The following is a 5,696-nucleotide window of genomic DNA, read 5'->3' on the forward strand; positions in this document are numbered from 1 at the left end:
GGCCCAACAAGGTCAGGTTCAACAGCATCTGTATGATGTTCCCTAGTATGACCATCTCTGAGGTGGGAGTTGTATGCCTTGTTAATTTAAGGCTGTAGCACTGAACTCCCTAGGAAGAAAAATCCTCTCAGTGCTTGAAGTGCACCACTACTATAAAAGGTATACTTGACATTAGCTCACTATGCCATAGAAACTTCTGTTTGAAGCAACAAATCCCAATTTTTTAGAAATGTATGCCAAACAGAATGTCTTCTATATGTAGGACCATAGAACCTCCTACTTGCCTTAAAGAGGCTTAGCAGCCATAGCTTGGTTTATGCTGTGATGATAGATTGGGACTTGAGATTCCCAAGCCATCCTCTTTGTCTCCTGTGTGGTCATTTCGCAGCACAAGACAACTGGCTTCTGGGACTGGTGATTGAGCAGATTAAGAGGGTAGCTGATGTTGCTGTTCCTCACTCAAACAACTTCTCTAGTAAATAGATGTGCATGGAGACTAGGTTTTGTGGTTTGCCTGTGGGGTTAGGTTGGTTGCATTTCTTTGATTTAGGGATTGCTTTTTTTCTTTTCAGGAGGGTGCAAGGGCTATCTTGTTCTGTTTTATTCTATTTAAGGTGTCCAGAGTAGGGCAGCCAATTCAATAATCTTTTGAATCTGCTCCAAACTCCTGTTTCTTATCATCTGACAATGCTACCTGGATACAGTCATTACTGAAATACTAATTTTAGGGCTGACTTTTCTCCTGGAAACATTACCTAATTTAAAAATAAAAAAATAAAAACAAGGTAAAAAATTGTAACACCTCCTGACCACAGATGCTGTAATACGACTTGTCACTACACCGAGTTTATAAGTGGTTTAGAAGCAATCTTGGAAGTAACAGATTGTTGTAGGGTTGGAAGGGTAAGGCCAAAAAGCCTCCTCCCTCCCCCCTGTAAAGTAAAGGGAAGGAAAATTGAAGTAAAAGGAAAAAAAACTCACAGCTGAATTAGCAAAGCAATGGGAGCTGTATATTTACAAAGCAGGGAAACGCAGGGGAATATACAAATTTACAATATATACAAAGATGTACAATAAAGTAGCACAGAAATGAGAGTTCCCCCCTCTGCTGAGGGGGTTCCCCACCTCCACTTCCCCCCTCTCTCCCCCTTTCCCCAGAGCGGGTTAGAAAGAGAGAGAAAGAGAAAAAAGTCAGAAGCAGTTATGTGTTAATTGGAAAGCAGTTAATACAGGACTTGCAGTTTTATCAGTTTTCAAGGTCGAGCCTTGGCCGAAAGCCCAGCACAGAGAGCTGCTGCCCTAAGGATGAGAGGAAGAAAGACTGAAGATAAAAGTGCCGGAATGCCCAGGATACCCTCCTGCACTCCCAGTTCAGGAGGTGCTTCCTCCCAATCTACCAATGAAATTAGTTTAGATCCTTCTTTTCGTTTACCAACTTCCGTCCACCATATTGCATTTCTTAAAGGGACAGCCTCAAACGGTCACAGTCCACCCCTTCTAAACAATTCCATTGGCCGTTCATTCTGTCCATCCAATCCAAAATGATATTTACAGTTCGTGAGTAAAGTTCATAGTCCATTCTGGCTATACTCAGATGTAGATGATTCAAAAGTCCAAGAAAGTCAGAAAATGAGAAAAATGGAAAACAGTTCATTTCTTTGCCGACAAAGCAAAGAAAAGGGAAACAGGGATTCTCAGGATCTCTTAGTTGACTCAGGACTCCCAGGGATCTCAGGGTTCGTGCACCGTAGATTCCCCTTTGATTCTTCCTCTGGACGCGATGTAGCTGCACAACAGATTGAAATGAAGCTCTTTCAGCTAAAGTTAAATTTCTTTGTGGAATACACTGAATTTCACCATTCTCTTGCATTACCCAATAAGTGTGACCCATACCTTCAGGTGAAACCACCCCTCGGACAGGTTTAGCCTCTCCTGAGGGCGAAAATACCCAAAGAGTTTTACCTAACAGATTCTTTTCTCTAACAACAGAAACTCTATCACCTTCTACTTTCCGTAGCAAATCTGAATGTGCAGGTCCAGCTCGGTTCACTGAACCTCTACTATTTACCAGCCAGGTTGCTTGTGCTAAATGTTTTTCCCAGTTTTTCAAAGATCCACCTCCCATGGCTTTAAGAGTGGTCTTCAACAAACCGTTGTAGCGTTCAATCCTCCCTGAAGCTGGTGCATAGTAGGGAATGTGGAATATCCACTCAATACCGTGCTCTTTTGCCCAGTTCTTTACAAGGTTGTTCTTGAAATGAGTTCCGTTGTCTGACTCAATTCTCTCTGGAGTTCCGTGTCTCCAGAGGATCTGTCCCTCCAGACCGAGAATGGTGTTGTGTGCAGTTGCATGTGGAACTGGATAAGTTTCCAACCATCCAGTGTTTGCTTCTACCATAGTAAGCACGTATTGCTTACCAGAACGAGAACGTGGTAGAGTGATGTAGTCAATCTGACGAGCTTCACCATACTTGTCCTTGGACCATCTGTCACCATACCACAAGGGCTTAAGTCATTTTCCCTGCTTAATAGCAGCACAAATGTCACAGTCATGGATGACTTGTGTGATAGCATCCATGGAAATGTCTATGGATCTGTCACGAGCCCATTGGTATGTTGCATCTCTGTCTTGATGTCCTGACGAATCATGAGCCCACCGAGCTAAGAATATCTCACCTCGGTGTTTCCAGTCGAGATCAAGATCAGAGTCCATGTCTACTTGAGAAAGTCTTGCAGCTAGATCTGCCTGATGGTTGTGTTGCTGTTCCTCAGTAGCTTTGCTCTTAGGAATGTGAGCATCAATGTGTCTCACTTTCACTGGAATTCTCTCGATTCGATCAGCAATGTCTGGACCATCTCGGACAGGTCCCAGACCCATTGCTTGAATCACCTCTTGCTTTATCTGGTCAAAGGCTGCTTGTTGATCAGCTCCACAGTGGAAATGGTTTCTCTTTCGAGACACATCATACAGAGGTTTCACAATCTGACTGTATCCAGGAATGTGCAGTCTCCAAAATCCCACTATCCCCAAGAAACGTAGGGTCCCTTGCTTGTTTGTGGGACTTGCCATGGTAGAGACTCTATTTACCACGTCCACTGGAATGTGTCGGCGTCCATCCTGCCACCGCACTCCCAGAAACTGAATCTTCGTGGTAGGTCCTTTCACCTTGTCCCGCTTGACGGGAAAGCCTGCATTCAGAAGAATGTCAATGATTTTGTTACCTTTCCGGAAGACTTCCTCAGCAGTTTTACCCCAGACGATATCATCGATGAACTGGATGTGTTCTGGAGCACCACCTTTCTCCAGTGCATCGTGGATCACTGCATGTCAGATGCTTGAGCTGTGGATCCAGCCCATTGGCAGTCTGTTGAAAGTGTACTGGATTCCTCTCCAGGTGAAAGCAAACTGAGGCCTGCATTCCTCTGCTATGGGAATAGAGAAAAATGCATTAGCAATGTCTATGGTAGCATACCATTTGGCCTCTTTGGATTCCAGCTCATACTGTAGCTCCATCATGTCAGGCACTGCTGCACTCATAGGTGGTGTCACTTCATTCAGGGCTCGGTAGTCTACCGTCAGGCGCCAGTCTCCGTTCTGCTTCCTCACAGGCCACACTGGACTGTTGAAAGGTGAATGAGTTTTGCTGACGACTTTCTGACTCTCCAACTGACGAATCAGATTCTGAATGGGCAACAAAGAGTCACAGTTGGTTCTGTATTGTCTGTGATGCACAGTCTGAGAAGGAACCGGCAATTTAATGTCCTGTATCTTATGTTGTCCCACAACTGCAGATTCATCAGAAAGCTCAGGTCTAGCAGACAGCTTCAATTGTTGTCCATCAATTTCTATAGAAGCTACTCCAAAAGCCCATTTGTAACCTCTAGGGTCTTTGAAACGCCCTTCTCTCAGAAAATCAATTCCCAAAATACAAGGTGCGTCAGGTCCGGTCACAACTGTATGCTTCCTCCATTGTTTACCAGTTAAACTTATATTAACCTCCACCTTACTTAACTCTTGAGGTCCACCAGTGACTCCCAGAATAGTTATAGATTCTGATCCCTGATAATTTGATGGTATTATGGTGCACTGAGCTCCTGTGTCATACAAGGCCCTGTACTTCCGAAATTGTGAAGTGCCAGGCCACTGGATGTACACATCCCAATAGATTCTATTATCTCTGTAATCCCTCTCCTCCCCCTGGCGGGAGGCAGGGCACCCCTAGTTATAGGGAACATGCCCACGTGTGCATTGCGCACAGTGTGCAGTGTTATAACTTTGCATGTTATAACTGGAGCCTCTGTTGGAGCCACAAGAGTCGTTCTGGGGAACTGTGGAAGTAACAGCTACCCTTCTGGTATTGCTACCTCGGGTTCTGCCACTTTGCAATTCCCTCAGTCTCCTGAAAAGATTAGATGTTGGTTGGCCATCCCAGCGGTTCATGTTCTCACCAAACTGATCACGCAGAGTTATCCAAATAGTTCTACGTGACTGCCTTGGTGGTCTGTTTTGATTTGATCTGTTTTGGAATGACCTCCTTGGAGGACGTGTATTCCTCACAGATGAAACTTGTATCCACCTGGAGGAAGAATTGAAATTATCCCTTTGTGCCAATTGGGATATGGAATTTCTAAATTCATCCTTTAACTCTCTCATGCAATTCTGTATATCACCAGACAGAGTTTCAATGGCTGAAACCAAAGAACCACGTGTCATGCTACCCTTCAATTGTCTCATTTGATCACTGAATTGGCCAACCGTGGTAGAAACTCCACCATAATTTCTTGACACAATTCTGCTTGCCAGAATGTTTGCATAATTAGAAGGAGCAAGCTTCATGATCTTTTTAGCAAGACCAATACCCACAGGAATGTCATCAGGATTCAGAGTTTCATGTTAACCATAGAGTAGCTCTCTAACAGCAAATTCTCTCAAGCGCTTAATTCCCTCATCTATGGTAGTCCAGGATTTAGGATTCCATGGGAGATCATCTCGGGAAGGGTATCTCAGGGCAACCGCCATTAAAAGGCGTATCCACAGATTAACCTTACCGAGAGCCCTGCCTAGATGTCTATCTATTCCATTATCCCTCGAGAGAGTTCCTAACTGAGCTGCTGACGTGTCTCCAACTGTTAGAGCTGAAGCACCTGTATCATAACACCTACTAAGCCAAGCTAGAACTGGCTCCTTATCTGCCCTGGTGAAATCTTTACGGACATCACGCAATTCCTCACGCAGTGAGGAACACTCTAAAATATCATCTTCCTCTCCCTGAACTTTTTGTCCTAACTATCCTCCTGTCATTTTCTCAAGGATCTCTTTAAGCTGAGATCCACCTTTGCCAGCTCCTTTCCTAACTTCATCTCTATCCTGCCTTGTTCTCACTAGGTCAGCTAGATCTTTAAAACAAATCTTCTCTTCCTCCTCAGCAGGATTGCTTAGAGTAGAGGGCCCCTCACCAGGTTCAGTCTCCTGCTCTTCTTCTCCATCTTTGGCCTTTCCACTTCTCGTCTTTAAAACATCCGCTTTAACTGGAGCTGTGTTTGAATTTATAGCCACCTTGATGGAATCTGACAGGTCCTGAGATAAATCACCTGCTGGGGCAGTGACTTCCGCCCCCCGAGAGAGTGGGCGGAAATGACGTTGCTCCGTTAATGGCCGACGGAGAGAAGAAGAAGGAGGAGAAGGAGTAGGCGCC

Source organism: Melanerpes formicivorus, unplaced genomic scaffold (assembly GCF_026170545.1).
Source record: "Melanerpes formicivorus ecotype bairdi unplaced genomic scaffold, bMelFor1.0.p_v2 SCAF_9, whole genome shotgun sequence".
Classification (NCBI taxonomy): domain Eukaryota; kingdom Metazoa; phylum Chordata; class Aves; order Piciformes; family Picidae; genus Melanerpes; species Melanerpes formicivorus.